Below are 19,906 nucleotides of genomic sequence, written 5' to 3' on the forward strand. Positions count from 1 at the left end.
CTTTAGGTTCTGATTTGATTCAACGCTGACTCAACAGGGTATCGCCCATTTCACTGCTGAAGGAGAGCCTGAAACTGAATTTCATGTGTATCTAGTATCTAAAACCTTGTTTCTTTATTTCTTATACACGTTGTTGTAGCTCTTGTATATTTGTTTGTTTGAGACCTCTCAGAAGATGGTTAATCAATACCATGATGCATATTCATTTAGACTGTCAGGTGCAGCTTTCGATCTTTGGCATCCACTGGAGATGCTGCAACAGCTAATGCATGAGAGAGAGGGTGGGGGCAGACGATGAAGACGAGCCCTCAATTCCACTATTACAAGCTTATTAAGATGCGATATGAGTGTGCCAAAACAATTCATTGTTTGTTGCCATACGCTACATTATCCTTGATCCTTAAAGGATATTGATTTGGATTTCATGTGAGGACTGCAGGGTGAGGTGGAATGGCTGCAGAACGCTGTGCTGCTGCCTTCAAATGACATCCAATTTAGTTTGATACCTTAAAAAAACATCAGGGAGACGGAGGGGGTGACAGGCACAATCGACTGCCAGTTCAGACCACATCTAAAGCACCATCCATCTATCCATCTGGATTGAATCTGTTCCATCTGGGCATTAGCATTGCTGGAAGGATCTAGACATTGTGTCTGACCAAATGTTTCTGAGGTGACATTGCATTTGAGCTAAGCATTGTTGGCTTGGCAGTAGAGGTATGATAAAACCTGAATTCATATTTTTGTCTTGGTTATTAGGACTTCTTATGATGCGCTCATATGGTGTATAGTGAATCACTTTGCCATGTCATTTTCCATGAAGAATGTTTTCAGTAGCTCATTTGATTATAACAGGTGGATAAAGCTGAAAGTGAAATACTAAGCTTGAGTCTCCACTTTGTTGGGGAACGGAGGTGAGAGATTGATTTTAAATGAAGCATAATGTTCTTGCCGAATTCCCGGATGTATCAGCTTTAAATGACTGATAAACATTCATTACATTCCTCCCTGGAATGATGGACAGATAGATTTCCCCTGATTTGTCACACAGATGGAGTGTCAGATGTTGACGGATGACTAACAGCACATACATCAGGGCTTCCTTTTGTTTTTCTTGTCTTCAGGAGATGTTTACTGTACACTATCCCTCCACTAACACAGCTCCCACGCTGGTATACAATACTGCTGCTTAATTAGCGTTTTCACAGAGTTATTGGCTGTACTGACTTAGGTTAAAACAGTCCTGTCGGGGTATGTAATGGTATAGGGGGATGTATTGGTAGACTCCAAACAGACAGATATTGCCGATATGCCCAAACCTTATAATGTCAACTCTTGCTTCACATCAAATGTATGTTTTTTCCAGCGCTGCGTGAAGTTTTGACTGTGAACACATTTCATGCATCATTATTTCTCTCCCGTACATATCTGACGGATCACTGTGCTTGAGAATAAATACATGTCAATGGAGGAGCCTGACAGGCCTCAGTCTTCCTCACAGAGGTAATTGTTTTTAATGACTTGGATGAAATGGGGGATTGTACTTTGTAAGACAGTGGGGGTTTCTGGTCTAACTTAGAAATGCCTCAGTTGGTGTTCTCTCTCTCCCACGCTCAGAAGGCTCACACTGAGAGGCAGCACACGATGAAGGGAGGAAAATGAAGGCACAGAACGCAGAGAGGTTTAAGCTTTGCTTTCAGTGGTGCAGTTGATATGGCCTCCTACCGACTCGCCAGTGTGTCTGCTGTCTGACTCTGCTGACTGATGTGAATGCAGACAGCAGCCTAGATCTAACAGGGGACCACATTGTCAAGGTGCACATGATTGAGCAAACATCTTAGCAAGGGGAGTGGAACGACTTTACTGGGCATTCTCAGTGCCCTTTAGTTTCAGGACATCAGCATAGACTTCCTTTGTTTCTGACTTCATGAAGATCATGCATTCTACTAAGAGAATTAACAGAAGGTGTTTGAAGTAAAGTGATAGCGACTTTGATATAATAATGGAACTTCTGGTGTCGGCACTTATACCTTTCAGCGTCCATGACCCGCTGGTGTCCCCAGCTTTAATTCTAATCACATTCGCTGGGGCAAGATGTAAATCAACAGCCTGTGTCCTCTGTCATGTCTCTGCTGGTGCTGCGGAGTTAGGCTGGATTTAGGTTGGGGTGTCAACTATCCCTACGTTGGATGGAGGGTGACAGGGTGGAGGGTGGAGGGTGACAGGGTGGAGGGTGATAGGGTGGAGGGTGGAGGGTGACAGGGTGGAGGGTGACAGGGTGGAGGGTGACAGGGTGGAGGGTGGAGGGTGGAGGGTGACAGGGTGGAGGGTGACAGGGTGACAGGGTGGAGGGTGACAGGGTGGAGGGTGGAGGGTGGAGGGTGGAGGGTGGAGGGTGACAGGGTGGAGGGTGACAGGGTGGAGGGTGACAGGGTGGAGGGTGGAGGGTGACAGGGTGGAGGGTGGAGGGTGGAGGGTGACACGGTGGAGGGTGGAGGGTGGAGGGTGACAGGGTGGAGGGTGACAGGGTGGAGGGTGACAGGGTGGAGGGTGACAGGGTGGAGGGTGGAGGGTGGAGGGTGGAGGGTGGAGAACTTGATATAATCAACAAAAGCAGCTCCATTTCCGCTTTGCGTCTTTTCCCCACCTCAGTGTTTTAGAAACCTGTAGTCACTGGTAGAAACATGAGAACAGCTAATGTAACTGAGCAGTACCTATTACTTGGCTGGTGGTAATGAACTTAGTTGTTGTGAATTCAAAAGATTCATTAGGCAAACAATATGTTAATTGAGATGTTTTTGTTAGATGTCTTCCCCTTCGCATGCAACCTCTAGGGTTATTTATTTCCAGTGATACCTCATTATTTTTGTTAAATGAGGCTAATTGTTATATTTGTCATGACTGTGGGTGCTTGTACTTGAGTGGAAGGCTTTTCTAATTTGTAGCTGAAGAACTGAGGTTTTATTTAGTTCTTTAAAAAAAATCATCCCCGATTTTGTAATATGGAGTTGAACAGATTAAGGCCCTGCTTCATCACAGCAACTTCCTACAGAAGTTGAGATCTGTGTCTTTCAAAACACATTCAATGCTTTTCTGGTTGTTTGCTCAAGTCCAGTTTAGACTTGAGCTGGATGGAAGGCAATCTCTAGGCTTCTACCTCAATTATAGCGCGACGAGGCAAGGCAAACATATTGATTTCCAACCCCCTAAAACGGACAATGCTGGCCGATTGTACCTACCTCTTTGGAACCCCTGGGCTAATCCTGTCATGAGACGATTTTTAATGACAGGATTGCGCTGTGTGAACCTAGTGTAAATAGCACGTTAAATGCCGCGTCCTGAAGCCTGGTCATCTATAGTCAGTGGCTGTGAGTGAATTCAGCTGGAGGTCAATGTGTACTATTTTGATCGGTTTATCATAGTTCTTGTCTCAAAACCCCTTCACTTCCTATCCCACCGTGCCAATGTGTGTCCGCAATATAGAGGAGAGTTCAGTGATTGCTTTGGGATACAGGCACGGCATCACAACGATGGGCAACCTTGTAAACGCTTGATGGGGTGTAAAGTGGCCATGGAAACGCTTATGCAAGCCTTTAAAATGAAATGTCTGCTGTAAGGGAGAGGGGTAAAGGAGATCGATGGGAATGGATTTTCTTCTGGAGCCTCACCTGCTGTGGTGTTCTGGGGGACGTGTGTGTGGGTGTATGCCTGCGTACGTGGGTGATATCACCAGGTCAGCTCAGGTCACCGAGACACTGAGCTGTAGAGATGTAGTTACTCAGTCAGGCCTTATTCGGGGGGGGGGGGGTTGTTTCTGGACTTATTCACTTATTGGTCCCCATGATGAAATTGTAGCGGGGACTCTCTGTCCCTGTCTGTTGGTCAAACACATCTCAGACTATCCTGCGGCCACTTTTGATGAAACTTGGGTGAATGATTTGTCTTGCTATAGAGATTTGGCATTTAGAAAAATAACATGATTGGCCCAAGGGGGCCTCTACAGCCGTTAATGTAAATGTGTGTCACACGCAATAATGCCGTCCTAAAGCGGCATGCCGTAGAGGTCCAGTATTTCAGTTTTATGCTGATTGGCCCAAGAGGCACGATGTTAGTAATAACAACAATCATGTGTTCATTTAGTAAAGCTCCTACACAGAATAGTAAATACACAAAGAAACAATACAGTCAAGCCAAACAGGAGAGAAGGGGAATGGAAGACTCTGGAACTGACCCGCAGGGACTCAGGTGGCACTATGATGGCCCAGCAGGACAGGGAGAACTGTGGGCAGCAGGGAGCCTGTCTAGAGAGAACGGCCTGGTAACCCACTGAAATTCATTAGTCACGCGCTATACCTCAAAAAGGACCAAGGGGGCATTGCATTATTCATAAGGTACCACGTGTTTTACTGTTGTTAAAGAGTGTTTATTCTGCATGCAGGGCCACTAGGTATGGTTCTTATTTTTCTTGCCTGAGGTCAAATATTCTAATTAAACGGGCTTACTGATACTATATGTTTAAAATTTGCACACAGTATTTTATTTGTCATATCTCGCCATAATGTTCTGTAATTGGCTGTATTGTTTGATAATAGTGTGCAGATGTACTGTGAGTAGTAGCAGCTTTAAGTGTACTACCATCAACATCATGGGTTGGCCTGCAAAGCTCTCAGGCGGCAGACCTTAGTATCAGTGTTCTGCAGTGTGAGTGGGACCTCTGGGACCAACCGGAGGACAATGTGATGACCTGGCTGAGAGGAACTGGAAAGAAGGTGTAAATGTGTCTTTGTCAGCGTCCGTGCCTGGCTGAGAGGGACTGGAAAGAAGGTGTAAATGTGTCTTTGTCAGCGTCCGTGCTCTTGTGTTGTTCGTGTGCTGTGTGCTCAAGCGCGGGACACACCGCAGTCACCACAGAGTGCCAGCTCCTAATGCCTGGAGATTAGGTGATAATAGATTCGGCTCTGCTTCATAACTGGCAGTGTGTTCTCAGTAACAAGCACAGTTAGTTGCTTTCTCTTTGGGTCTCTTTCTGCAAAACTGTATCTTCCCCTGGGAGGGTGAGTCACACTGAACTGTGTAGTAGCTGTTCAAAAGCACTGTTCAGCCCTCAGATGGAACATGTGGGCATTGTTTGGTGGAAGATCAGCTGTTTGTGTGTTGCAAGCTCATCTGCGGTTCTACTGAGCATTACAGCACATTTCAATTTTTTGTAGTGATATCCTTGATCGTGATCATGGACACAGTTATTTACGTGTGTGCTGTTATCAACCACATTTTGGCCAAAAATGTAAGAAACTCCTGAGTGCAGTTTTCCACAGCTTGTTCTCAGAGGAAAGGGAAGTTATGTTGAAGAGACTGTCTTTGAAAATCAGATGTTTTCGGTTTCTAAGGTTGTGAAAAGTCTGTCAGACTCCGGCAGAGTTTTTTACAGATGTTCCAGATAAAGCAAGCAGATATTTTAGGTTCTGTTTGGGTATAACAGCTAAACTGATTATTAGGAAGGTATAAGTAGGCAGTCCAGATTGCCGCCTTGATATAGGACACATGAAGAATATGGAACACATGAAGAAATACGATTTGCCAAAATTCAAAAAATTTCTGGTCTTCTAAAATACAGGGGACTATGTATAAAAAGTGTTTCTAAATGTAAAACCAATACCTTTTCTTTCTTTTTTTTTATGGCCAAAAGAAGAAAAAATGCTTTACTGTGATAAGATTTGTGAACTTTTATTATAATTAAATTATTATTTTTAAATATAGTTTTATGAAGAACCATTGAACATTCAATAGTAAAATGGTACTATAAGTTTAAGAGCTGGTTCTTTAATTCTTTGCCTTTTGCTTGTGTTTTGTGGTGGAAAAGTAAGCGGGTCTAGCATTAGCAACACTTCAATCATGTTATGCATTGACACATCCATAAGTATGCTTTCAGTTGTCCCTCTCTGGCTTTCAATCCCCCTTTCTGGCTGATTTAAGATTAAATCCTCAACTCTGTTATGGACAATCCTTTTACTCTGCTAAGCACCTAAAGAGGAAGTTCACCATTTATTTTACTTGTGGCCTTATATTAACTCTGTGCTTATTGTGCTTTCACTTTGTTACTTGAAATAAATACTACACTGCTAGATGAAAATATGTTTTAAATTGATTCAAAACACTTGTAACGCCTTATATTCAGGTCCAGTATCTTATGTCTCTACACTCATTAGATTTTATGTCTACTCTCCTCTTAATCATTTTTTGAATATTTCCGTTGTTGTAAACCACATCATTAAGCATGGATTTGTAGTACACCGAAATAGTCCCAATGTGGTTTTTATCCTTTTTCATATGGAATTGGAGTTGTCCATTGCTGTGACCATGCCAATGTGACAGACATGTTTTTGTTTAACAAAACTTGGCCTGAATCTCAAGAACTTGGCCTGTCTTCTACAAGTATAGAATGACTTACAAGAAGTCATAGAAAATAGGTGAGCATCCCCTTCCAGATGCACTTTGGACATTTTTGTAGTATACCTCCAAGAATGTCATTTCAGTTTTCATGAATCAGCATGTGTTGACGGAATAACTATAATTGATATTTTGATATCAGTTTCAGCCATTCATGCTGGGTTTACAGAGATAGTGTGCAAAGCAATAGGACGCGTTTAGTCTATTGAAAGAGAAGTGGACTGGATTTGTACCCATACTGCAGCAGTACACGAATACCAGATGTAGCGGCATAGACCACTAGACCACTCTAGCACACTTAAATAGATATGTTAAATGAGCTGAATCGTGGCATATCCCACATGCTTGTTGAGTGATGCTAAGCTGCCCATGCTGTCAACAGGCTTTCGATATCCCTTTTCTCTCCACTCGCCTAGTCATCCCTCCTGTCTATGTCTCCTGACAGACCGGTTATTATTATTATTGTAAGACTGAATAGGGGCTGCATTTACACAGACAGATAACTATTTTTCCATGAATTAGTCTTCTGACCAATCCTTTCACAACAGCTCATTTTCTGAACTAATCTGATGGTCACACGATCCATCAGTTAAGACAAAACGTTGGCCTGCCTGTGCATTCACAGCCATTGTGGAGTGGAACCTGAAGGTGGAGGAAGCCTTTATTGACAGTGCGGATGTTGGAAGATTTACACCCACTGAGCTCTGGGCCGACACTGCAGGCTTTGACTCCAGCCGTTTGTCAGGATTTCAAGGGAATCGGCCCTGTTTCCACCTAGGCTGAGACTGGGCTTAGCCACAGATGGAGGAAGTCACTTGTAAGAATGCAGTAAGTCTTTCCGTTATCCTACTGTACCCCAGGTAAATGCACAGATCCCAGACAGAACACATTTCTGTCAGTTCACATTGAGAACCCGGGGCAAATCTGACAGGTATCAACAATGAGACCCAGGAACCCAGGCTGAACACTGACTGATATCAACACTGACCCAAGAACCCAGGCTGAACACTGACTGATATCAACACTGAGACCCAGGAATCCAGGCTGAACTCCGATATAAATCAGTCCTGTTAGTCCTGGTGGTGTGATTGATGACTAACAGGGACAAGCTAGAGTAGCAGCATTTCTTTGGTGTTTGTTGGAACCTTGAAATGAAGTGGACACGGTTAGGAGAGGTTACTTCATTGCAATGGTCTCACACTAGGATTAGCCCTGGGATATGTAAAGTGTCTATCTCTTCAGCGAGGTTGGTGCGTATAAATTTCCTGGCAAAAGAAGCTCCTTACTCCAACCCAAACGCTACTCTACAGCCTCTGATATTCATTTCCTTGAGGGATTGGGATCTAAACAGCCCCCTGAGTATTCCCCATTTGCAGAAATGAGAGAAACATCAGATTTATTCCAGAAGCCGACATGTTCACTCTGATTGGTCCTATACACCGACATGTTCTAACTAATTGGTCCTAGAAACCAACATGTTTTATCTGATTGGTCCTAGATACAGACATGTTCTATCTGATTGGTAGTCAAAATTGATGGGTTTGTCCAGAGCCCTCCGTAAAGGGACATTTAGGAAATGTGTCAATGGGACTAAAGGGAAGGAGTTATCCAGCCACTGTCCAAATTGGTCTCTGTTACTATAACATGTTGAAATCACTTCCAGTGCCACCTGCCACCTTGAGGGTTGGAAGGATGTGTCAACACACTGCTTATCGTTGAGAAAACATCTGGCCTGAGAGATGTGTGTTTCTGAAAGAGAAAGCTATGTCTGTGTGTGTGCGATAGAGAACGGTACGCAGCATCCTCTTCCTGTTCTGCCTCCCGACTTCCCTACTACCCCCGTTATGATGCCGGCAGAATAAAGCTACTTAATGATCGGGGATCTTTGTTAGCCATGCTCAGTAATCACACCACGCTAAACCGAACATTTGTTTTATTCTGTCTCTCTTAAATGTGTTCAGCACTCGGGTTAGTTGCCAATCTAACGACCGACCAGTTCCTTTCAGCGTGCCACACAAAGAAGCTCAAAGTGTTCTTTGTTGAGTGTACTGGCATGCGGTTGTGATCAGCTGTGACAGGAAGCACCCTGAGAGCAAGAGCTGTTGGGTGCTGCTGTCTATCCATCACATAGGGGAGATCTACACTGCATTCTGCTCACGTCCTCTCCTCGTCTCCTCAGTACCCATGGTAGTAGGGCAGAAGGAAGGGACCTCTGGCTTTCACATGGAACTGGTTTGGAGAATGACACGACGAGAGAGTATGCAAATTGAGATCTTCCCATAGTAGAGACGTGCTCATTGGTCTAGCTTTCTTGTTTAGGAAGTGTGGAGGTTTTGGCTTCTTGCACCCCTGTGGAATGTGTTTATTTGTGCCGTGCTTCTTGAAAACGGATTTGGAAATGTAGCTGGGAGTGGTGCAGCGAGGATGTTGTTTTGCCCCAGAAGTCAGATGACATTATGGGATGGGGAGGGATTGGAGGGGTTACATCAGTGGTTTGCTGTCTGAGCTGAACCTGTTGTCTCTTGTCTATATTGATATACTCTGTTTGATGCTCAGCCTTGTGCTCTCTTTGTTTCAGGTACGCCAGGAAATAGATTGCATCATCCACCAAACTACAACTATTGGTGAGGATTTCTGCCTCTTTTGTTGTTTGTCCTGTCTCAAGGTTCTCAAGGTTCTGTTTTGTCCCAAATAACCAGGCTTCATAGGTGTACATTTTGGGCCAAGCTGTACCATGTCAAGTACAATGCATGCATTTCAAACATCAGTGTCCTGTCATTGGATGTGTTCAGTGTAAGATGACCGATTACAGTGGTGTAAAGCTCCACTAAAAGCTCCTCAGTAGTCTTTAGAGCTCCTCGGTAGTCCTGTAAAGCTCCTCAGTAGTCTTTAGAGCTCCTCGGTAGTCCTGTAAAGCTTCTCAGTAGTCTTCAGAGATCCTTAGATTAGAATAGATTCAACTTTATTGTCATTGAACAAGTACAACAAAATACACTTAGCATCTAGCCAGTAGTGCAAATAGAAGAGGGCAGCATATTTGGAACTGTGTACAGGAACGCAGTTGTGGGTTAAGAGGGAGTACAGGAGGGGGCTCAGCACACAGCCTTATGGAACACCAGTGTTCAGGATCAGGGTGGAGGAGGTGAAGGTGTCTAACCTGACAGACTGGGGTCTGTTGGTTAGGAAGTCCAGAGTCCAGTTGCAGAGAGAGGCCACGGTGGAAGTTGGAGGTTGACAAACTCTTTCTGTGCATTGTCCTCCAATGTCCAGGAGTTCTTGTCACTCTGTGTCAGAGTGTGTGCTAGGCTGTACTGACTGAATAAGCTAAGAACCTTTAATAATTACTGCTAATATGCAAAAACTGGGTAGACGCTGAGCCTCGCGATGTACACGCGCCGCCATCTTGGTTAATCATCCTCCGAATTTCTGTAAAGCTCTTCAGTAGTCAGTAGTCTTTTAAGGCATCGCGGTACTCCGTAGTCTTTCACGTTTCAAGGCTCATTGCTGTCCTGTGGTCTTACTGCTTTTTATGTTTTATGTTGCTGTTGTGAGACAGTCCTCTAGGTCAGCGACAGGGCAACCTCTGGGCCTAGGGGACTCCCCAAGCGACCCAAGCTCTCTGTAGAAAAGTCTGATCTTAACACGAAAGAACCGTGTGAGGGAGGGGTGGAGGAGAATGCTCTGTGATCAGACAGTCAGGGAGGAGTAGAAAGAGGGGGAGGCATCGTGGGAGAAGTCTTTGAAGACGTTACTGGGCGGAAAAACAACAGATGAGCAACCCAAAATGCTGTGAACCTCTCATAGGCAGCCCTCTCCTCATCACTTATTCATATCAGTTGGAATATTTATTCAGAGCCATCCTTTGAGATGAAGGAGCAACAGGTCCATTATTTAGAGAAGAGGATTTAGATGCCAGCCAAGAGTATGCTGGTCAGTCCACAGCAGGTGTAGGAAGGACCTGGGAATCAGGCAACCTTCAGTCTGGCATTCAGACAATCAAATATTCAGTCATCATTCCTGTATCTCATGGTGTGTGTAGGTCGATAACAGTATAACATTGTTGCATCATTAAACAAATTTGCATTAAGAAAACTGCGCAAGCAGTTTGACAGAGAACATGTCACTGCTAGTCTGTCAACAGAGATTGTCAGCTGAAGTCTGTCGACGGAGAACGTGTCAGCTGAAATCTGTCGACGGAGAACGTCTCAGCTGTAGTCTGTCGACGGAGAACGTGTCAGCTGTAGTCTGTCAACAGAGAACGTGTCAGCTGTAGTCTGTCGACGGAGAACGTGTCAGCTGTTGTCTGTCGACGGAGAACGTGTCAGCTGTAGTCTGTCAACAGAGAACGTGTCAGCTGTAGTCTGTCAACAGAGAACGTGTCAGCTGTAGTCGGTTGACGGAGAACGTGTCAGCTGTAGTCTGTCGACGGAGAACGTGTCAGCTGTAGTCTGTTGACGGAGAACGTGTCAGCTGTTGTCTGTCGACGGAGAACATGTCAGCTGTAGTCTGTCAACAGAGAACGTGTCAGCTGTAGTCTGTTGACGGAGAACGTGTCAGCTGTTGTCTGTCGACGGAGAACGTGTCAGCTGTTGTCTGTCGACGGAGAACGTGTCAGCTGTAGTCTGTCAACAGAGAACGTGTCAGCTGTAGTCTGTTGACGGAGAACGTGTCAGCTGTTGTCTGTCGACGGAGAACGTGTCAGCTGAAGTCTCTCGACTGAGTATGTGTCAGTGTTTGTCTGTTGACCAAGAATGTGTCAGTGTTTGTTGACTGACAACATGTCAGCTGTAGTTTGTCGATAAAGAACGTGTTAGTGTTTGTCTGTTGACCGAGAATGTGTCAGCTGTAGTCTGTCATCAAAGAGTGTTTCAGTTGTAGTCTGTCAATGGAGAATGTGACAGCTGAAGTCTGTCCATGGAGAATGTGTCAGTTATAATTTTTTAATGGAGAATGTGTAAGCGTTACACTGTCAATGGAGAATGTGTCAGTTATAATCTATTCATGGAGAATGTGTCAGCTATAATCTATTCATGGAGAATGTGTCAGTTATAATCTATTCATGGAGAATGTGTAAGCATTAGTCTGTCGATAGAAAACATCTCATCTGAAGTCTAGATGTTTGCTGACTATTAATTTGAGGCAGGTAGTACCACAATGGATTTGTTGTTTGGTACAGGAACAGGAAGCACCGTGTTGATGTGTACTGTCAGGTTACTGTCAGAGCAGGGAAGAGGAAACAGCATGCAGTGGGAATATATTATTTTAATTTAATCAAATTGGAAATGGATTCAAGAATACTATGGAAAGAGGTGACAAACTATGACCGTAAAATATTGTTTTGGCTCTGCTTTCAGATGGTCAAGGAGCTGCCACAACATTTTCACAACCTAGTTCAGTATCACTAATGGGTTTTATAAGGTCCTCAACTTCTCTGGCCTCCTTTTGATAAAGACAGTCTATGACAGCAAAAGAGTGAAAACACACAAACATGCCATTAGTATTAAAAGACAAATAAGATATGTGTGTCAGTACTAAGTTTAATATAAATGTTTCCATGTGTCATCCTTGGTTGGATCCCAAAACAAACAACAAACAAACAAACAAAGTGCAACAAAAAAAGTCTGTAGAACCCAAATGAGGTTCCTCAGTGTCAGCTGCTGGGGATAAACCATTCCACTAGCCTACTAATTCATTGACATCTATCACTTCATCGTTTCCATGTCAGGGAGGTGTGAATATGAAGGAGCGAGGATTTAGGATGAACAATTACAGAATGTGAAGACGCCTTAGTTTTCTATTAACACGCCCTTGAAAGAACACTGGTTTGCCAGTTTGGTTCTGCTTCGTGGCTCACAACATCCCTAGTCTTGCCAGTGGTAATGACATACCCTATAGCCTCTTGTGCATTATCACTTCAGGAGAATTAGACCATGAACAAAATAATCAGGAAAAGTTATCCTATTACCAATGACCTTTCCTCCACCACCAACCTCCAAATGATGGTGAATAGAGCCTGTTTACAATGTGGGAAGCAGTTTACTATTTCAACTACATAATTATCCTTGTGTATTACCAATCACGGGGGTGGCTGTTATGTTTTTGTGGAATTTGTTACCTGTTGGAAAACCGAAGTTTGATCCCAAATCATCTTCTGTTGGACAACCAAAGCATGATCCCAAATCATCCTCTCCTGGACAAGTTGTTCCCAAATTACCATGCATTATTTTTTCCAGACAAACAAATGTTCAACCTGAATGAAGACATAACTGCCCCTTCAGTGCTATATTAACAACAACTTTCTGCATAGGGCAGCGGGGCTGAGTACACTTTAATTCCGTTAATAAACGTTATGTAGCCCAGCTTGTGTTTGTATTGTATGGGAGGTTTTCATAGTGGTGTAACAGTGGTCATTGCAATATACACTGATCAGCCATAACATTATGACCACCTGCCTAATATTGTGTAGGTCCCCCTTTTGCTGCCAAAACAGCCCTGGCCTGTTGAGGCATGGACTCCACTAGACCTCTGAAGCTGTGCTGTGGTATCTGGCACCAAGATGTTAGAAGCAGATCCTTTAAAACCTATAAGTTGCGAGGTGGGGCCTCCATGGATCGAACTTGTTTATCCAGCACATCCCACAGATGCTTGATTGGATTGAGATCTGGGGAATTTGGAGGCCAAGTCAACACTAGTTGTGTTCCTCAAACTATTCCTGAAACATTTTTGCTTTCTGGCAGGGTGCATTATCCTGCTGAAAGAGGCCAATGCCATCAAGGAATACTGTTGCCATTAAAGGGGGCACATGGTCTCCAACAATGCTCAGGTAGTTGGTATGTGTCAAAGTAACATCCACATGAAGGGCTGCAGTTTTGAAGATGCTCTGACCCAGGCTTCTATCCATCACAATTTGGCCCCTGTCAAATTCACTCAGATCCTTACACTTGCCCATTTTTCCTGCTTCTAACACATCAACTTTGAGGGCAGAATGTTCATTTGCTGCCTAATATATCCCACCCACTGACAGGTGCCATGATAACGAGATTATCAGTGTTATTCACTTCACCTTTCAGTGGTCATAATGTTATGACTGATAGGTGTATAAGCAGAGTCTACCTTAGTTTATAGTAAATAAACTTCTAAATACATGTTCTGTTTTCTAAATGCAAATTCTCTGAATCATTTCGAAACAGATTTAGTAATTATGATAAAATCATGAAACATTAATGGATTACGCACATTATTGGACATTTTCAATAAATTGTTTACTTCAATGGATCTATCTAGTGTTGAAGTATTCTGTATTTTGGCTGTTGAATAAGCCTGGCCTGAAAATGTGGAGGTACTTACAATACAAAATTATTTCTAGATTTAAGAGATTCATGATTGAAGAACTAAATGTGAATGTTGTTTAACATTATGGTATATGAGTACAGTACTTGATATAATAGGATTGGTCCCTCTTGCTGTATAATAATTGATGATTAATTATGTTATATTCTGGTGAGTGACACTGACTATGCAATACCTGACTAGGTAATTATATGATATCCAATTAAATGTGTTCCTTTTGGGCATAAGTGACCAACACATGAATATACAACCCTGTTTCCAAATAAGTTGGTAACGCTGTGTATAAACAGAATGAAATGATTTGCAAATCAAAGATTTTTTTGGTCTTGAACCAGAGACATTTTGTTGTTTTTTCATGCCAGCAACATGTTTCATAAAAGTTGGGACAGGGACATGTTTATTACTGTGTTGCATCTCCTCTTGTTTTAACAATAATCTGTATGCATTTGGGAACCTTGGAGATCTCTGTGGTTTTGAAAGAGAAACATTTTCTCATTCTTGCTTGATATAGGATTTCAGCTGCTCATCAGTTCGGGTTCTTTGTCATATTTTTCATTTCATAAAGTGGCAAATGTTTTAAATGGGTCCAGTTTAATTAGCACACACTTTTACTACAGAGCCATGCTGTTGTAATATGTGGAGAATATGGTTTGGAATTGTCTTGGTGAAATAAGCAAGGCCTTCCCTGAAAACAATGTTGTCTGGATGGCAGCATATGTTGCTCCAAACCTGTAAATATTGTTCAGCATTCACAGATGTGCAAGTCACCCATGCAATGTGCATTAATGCAACCCCATACCATCATGGATGTTGGCTTTTGAACTGTGCGCTGATAACAAACCGGATGGTCCCTCTTTAATCTGGAGGACGCAACGTCTGTGATTCCTAAAAATAATTAAAACATTTGATTTGCCAGACCACAGGACAGTTTCCCACATCTCCTCATTCCATCTTAAATGAGCTCCAGCTAAGTGAACCCAGCAGCATTTCTGGATCTTGTTTATGTATGGTTTCTTCTTTGCATGGTCATTTTAACTTGCATTTGTGCATGCATCTGCATTAAAAGCACGGGTGGTTCTGTCCGGAAGTGCCATAGGCATCTGTCCCAGTCCCATTCTGAGTGACAGGAGACGGCCAGGCCGAGAGACATAGAGAGAGAGGGTTGGTGGATGACATCACCAATGACTTATTGATGAACATCATGTTTCTGTTGCTGTAAATCTTTTTCACACTCCCCATTCCATATTTCCACTCCCTTATAGCCCAAAAGCCCATGATTGATTGAGCGCTAAAGAGGATTAGCGTAGTGGCGGAGAATAAGAGGTTGCTTGCTGTAGCCATGGTGGTAGAGGAATTGTCTGTGTTGTGGCCTTCCAGAATGCTGTTTTTCAGTCAGATAGACAGGACTCCTGCCTGCCTGCCCACTCTCTGTTTCTTCTTCTGCAGGCCGATAATCTCCTCAAACATAGACAATGTCCGTCTGCATGTCACTGATTAGTGTACAGGAATTGCAAGCCTGTTATGTGACCCATTCCATATTAGACACCTTTTGGGATGACTGCATTTGGCGTCAGATTAATTTGTTTGTGCAGTCTCTCGTATCTGCTGAAACAGTGCCTTACATATCATGATTAAAAGCTTGATTCACTCTGGGGCGATGGCTGACATTGACATTGGGCTATTTGAATCTTCCAAAACCATAGCACAAGTGACAAAAGATGTTTTTCCAGCTACGCCTACCAGATGATATGTTTCTCCCAAACAATAGAAATCCCTGTGAGGTGTGTGAAGAAAGTGCTTAAGTATGTCTGTTGTGTGAGCTGTTGAACAGAGAAGAAATACCTCCCATTTTCCAGAGGAATTTTATCTAGGACCACTCCAAGGACGAATAGACCTATTGAATACGGCCCCTTGTCGTTGTCAGTTTTTCAAAGGAGAGATTTTACTGCGCTTTGTAACGTGACGTGTATGTGTGCGAGTAGTACGCGTCAATTGGTGTGTGGGTGTTTGTATGTCCACTAGTTTTACTGTCCTTGTCGGGACAAAAAATCCCTTTAAAGGGTAGTAAACAAGGAATATGTTATCTTGCAAGTGCTTTATAGTAGGTTGAGGCGTCACAGAAAAATTGCATTTTGAATGGGGATCATTGTTGGGGATAGTTGTTGCAAGGATCGTAAAACATCTGTTTGTGTGCATGATTATAAGTGTATCTATTTCTGTGCTGCATTACTTGTCCTTTTGTTTATAGTCATTTACATCATTTAGTCTCGCCGAGGACAGAAATGTTGTCTCTAAATGAATTAGCTCCTCTGGGAGAAGCGAGAACTAACCGGAGGATAATTTAATATTTCAGACCATGCAAATCACATGTGTTTTTCTGTTGAGGCAGGGACAGCTACAGTATAGTCTGACTGCAGTCTGCAGGCACTAATGGGAGCAGCGATGCTGAGGGGCTTTTCTAGTGTATGTACATTAATGTACAGAATGTCTTTGTTTGCTTGAATAAATACAGGGTTTATATACACTAACATAAATGTTTGGCTCAAACCATTTTACCTGTTAACTGCAGCCGGCTACATGCCAATTAGATTCAGCTGAAAAACACAGCTGTTCATGGTGTCTCCTAGCTGTTTCTAAACTAGTGTTCACCAAAATACAGAAGAAAGTGCCCCTGCTTCCCTTTTTACAGTTTTACTTAGTCCCTTGATCTCACAAAAGTGTGATCAATGAAGACATCTTCTAAAATCATTGATTCAAAAAACCTGGCTTTTATTGCAACAAGAGTATTTTCTGTAATGAAATGGAACAAATTCCATCAGTAAGAAATGAAATAAATGGCAATTTTTTGCTCACACTACACAAATTTGTGTTGATTCTGTCTTTGGAGTTTGGCCAAGGGATCTTGTTCACTTCACAATGAAAACCTATTTTTTTATGCACTCCGGGACAGTCCTTTGGCGTGGTCAATTCAAACCGGATATTGGTCACCAGTGATGTCATGACATGGCTTATCTGTGGGCCTAAGGAGTGTGACCTGCTCATGGGGATGGCTGTCATAGACCTTCCACCTCCATGATGAAAAGGAGATTATGGGGCAGGTCTAGGGTCAGGAATTGGGGATTGGCCCAAAACCATTCCTGAATCTCCTCTGAATGGTGGACCCTAACATTATCTCACACAATTTCATTGATATTGTGCCAACATTGTGTCAGGTTTTGGTCAGGTGCGAGCCTGCTTTATCAACAGAGAAGTACTTGTGATGGTTCACAGCAGCTCAGTTTGGAGTTTTGTCCCAGTCCCTGGTCTTTGTTGAAAGACATTACCAGTGGTCACAACCTATTTTATATGTTTACCTCTACCAGTTGTGTTTACTCCTAAGGATGGCAATCATGTCCTGTATTTGATACTATTTTATTGTTCATAGGGAATGCAATGGTCTGTGGTGGCTCAGTTGTTAAGGCACTATACTGTTAAGACCGAGGTTGGGGGTCACATACAAATCCATGATCAATGAAGAACAATGAGCAGTGATAGTAAAAGGTATTTTAAGAAGAAAAACCCATCAAAAGTTATGCATGTATTTTATAGGGGCCCGCGATCTCCACAGAATTGGCTATGAATTCTTTTTCCTGTTACGTTTATGGAATAGCCTACAGACCAAACCTAAACTTGGTACTCTTCCCCCACTGCCCATTTTAAACATTTATTGGAGGATTTCTGTATGTGTTGCTTGTAACTGTTTTGGGTAATGCATGTTCTTGTGCTATCAGGGGAATAACCTAGGTGTAAATGTGACAATCTGCTTTTTTAAATCAATGTACCTAATCTGTATCTGTAAACATGTATATGCGGGGCCCAGGCAAAGATACATTGGTCTCAGTCTGTGTTCCTTGTTGAAATCAAGTATGATAATTATTATTATTACAATAATATGAACATATCATATTTCAATGTGGACCATGTCCTTTCAGATGACACATTGATGTTTGATCTTGTACTCATTGAATGTCAAATGAAATGTATTTTGAAACAATAGCTTTTTTGATGATCAGTTGTGTTTTTTTTATTAAGAGTTGTGAAACATTATCATTGTTTGGTACCAAAGTGATTTTTTTTTTTAAAAAAGCTTGTAATATCAACATACTGTATTGTTGGGATGTGTGGCATATTTGGTGATTGCATGACATGCATGCCCATATGGGAGGTTGGGTTTACAGAGGCAGACTGCACGGATCTGCAGAGCTTTGTGATGTAAGGGGATTGTAATCAGAGCCCAGTAATCCATCCGTCCAGGCCTCTAGAATCATCATGGGATCAGAGGCAGATCCGTGGTGCAGTGTGTCTAACCAGTGGCCTGAATGTTGCGACCAGGGACTGTGTAGCGCCTTGCATTACTCCCATCTTTACGGGACAAACGCACGCACCCGATTTGATGTCATGCCTTGAAGTGGCTGTGGAATGGGAGCCCGCCGCCATCTCTCCTGATTATGCACTGTTTCTGCCACTCCCTGTTTCCCGCCTCATTCATCATTGCACCTTGTTTTACCTTCCCTCACTCCGTTTTGTCCTGTAATCTTTCCTGCGTTTTATCCCAAGATGTACGACTCAGCCAATTTGATATGCCGTGAATCTCAGAGTAGATGTTTTGTTTTAAAGACAATGGTGGGAGATTGAAACGCAGGCTTCCCTAGGAAACACGTCGAACCTTTCATGCAGAAATCCCTCCAAACTGGTGACAACAGCAACAGCAGCAGCGCAGAGAGAAGCCAGAGATTGAGCTGTGCCTCTGAAACGGATGGCAGAGATGCGAAGCCTTGAGATATCTGTCTCTCATAGATACGTCTCTCTTCTCCCATCTGTTTCCATGTCTTTTGGTTTGTACGTTATTGAGCGTCCGCATATTGACAGATTGAGCTCATTGTGAGCAGGTAGAAGACAAAAAACGGTGTCTCTATAATTTGTTGTATTCATTGGACACTGCTTGACTAAACACCATAATGACAGTCTGGTGACCTACTTGTCTTCATTCACCCTGTCCTCTGCCATCTTGGCTTCATTTCTCATTGTTGTCTTTAGCCCTTCTTCACTGGGCCTCCACGTCTGCAGGTTGCCGTTATAGTGCAGTCTAGTAAACACTGGCTATATTGGGATGTTGACCGATGCTAATGCACAACGACAGTTCTGGGATCAGCCATCAGAGAGCCCTACTGCTAGCAGCCTGCAGGAAGGCAAGTAGTGGAATGTCTAGGCCAGGCCCCCGGAGTCTGCCGAGTACATCAAAACACAGGACACAGCATTGAGTGGGCGTCCTAAACATGGAGTAGCACACCTTTTACTCAGGAATACGGGTCCTGTTGAATGAATTCTTATAAGAGTTCCAACTAGCACAGCTTGTGGGGAGTGATGGAGAGGTCCCAGAAGAACGTAGCTTAGTAAACCACGGCTGCTTTCTTAAAATAGCTTGGAATCATACATTATTGGTACCGGGAGTGCCAGTGCTGCCGAGCGGTGTTTGCTGCGATGCTTACTGTCTCCCCTTGTATTCTTCAGATTCTGCTGTTTTAAAGGATTCTCTAAAGTCATTACCATAACTGTGTGTTAGTTACCGGGTGAGTAAAGAGACATTACATCCTGCTTATTGCATTCTCTGTCTGGTCTTCCACTGCGTTAGAGTGGCTTGCGGTCTATGTGAGCCGTTCGGCTGTGCTCTGTTTTGCTTGCTGGCTGTTGCCGGGCGAACGCGGAGAAAGAACATGCTTCCCTGCTCCTCTAGAGATGGGGAAGCAGCTCCCAGCCTGCCTGACTTTGCGTCACGCTCTGTCCCCTGGGCGCACTAAAGCATGAAGGATGCTGGGAGGGGAGCGATGACACATCCTTTAGAACCTGACACATTGTAAGGAGTTATGTGCACCTGCACACACACACACATTTGGGCCATAGGTTCCTCTGATCGGATCGATATCTTCAGCAAACAGGCCACACCCAGGAAGCCGAAATACTGATGCTGTACACACTAACGTGCATACACACACATTCACGAGAATCCAAATCCAAATGGAGACTGGCACACACACACACACAGACACACGGATGACCATTGCCTGGGCTG

The 19,906-nt window shown here is 43.3% G+C and overlaps 1 protein-coding gene across 4 annotated transcripts in view; it reads left to right on the forward strand.

The window, feature by feature from the left end:
- Positions 1 to 19,906, forward strand: part of apba2b (amyloid beta (A4) precursor protein-binding, family A, member 2b) — an 81,139-nt gene that overhangs the window by 12,871 nt on the left and 48,362 nt on the right. For 3 of the 4 annotated variants that reach the window (XM_010904851.3, XM_010904854.4, XM_010904853.4), the window contains exon 2: positions 9,026 to 9,071. The gene's annotated coding sequence lies outside the window, so the exon portion shown is untranslated. Of the gene's footprint in view, positions 1 to 8,680; positions 8,705 to 9,025; positions 9,072 to 19,906 lie in introns of those variants that run through there. The other variant, XM_010904852.5, reaches the window with a different exon arrangement.

Source organism: Esox lucius, chromosome 2, assembly GCF_011004845.1.
Source record: "Esox lucius isolate fEsoLuc1 chromosome 2, fEsoLuc1.pri, whole genome shotgun sequence".
NCBI classification, from domain to species: domain Eukaryota; kingdom Metazoa; phylum Chordata; class Actinopteri; order Esociformes; family Esocidae; genus Esox; species Esox lucius.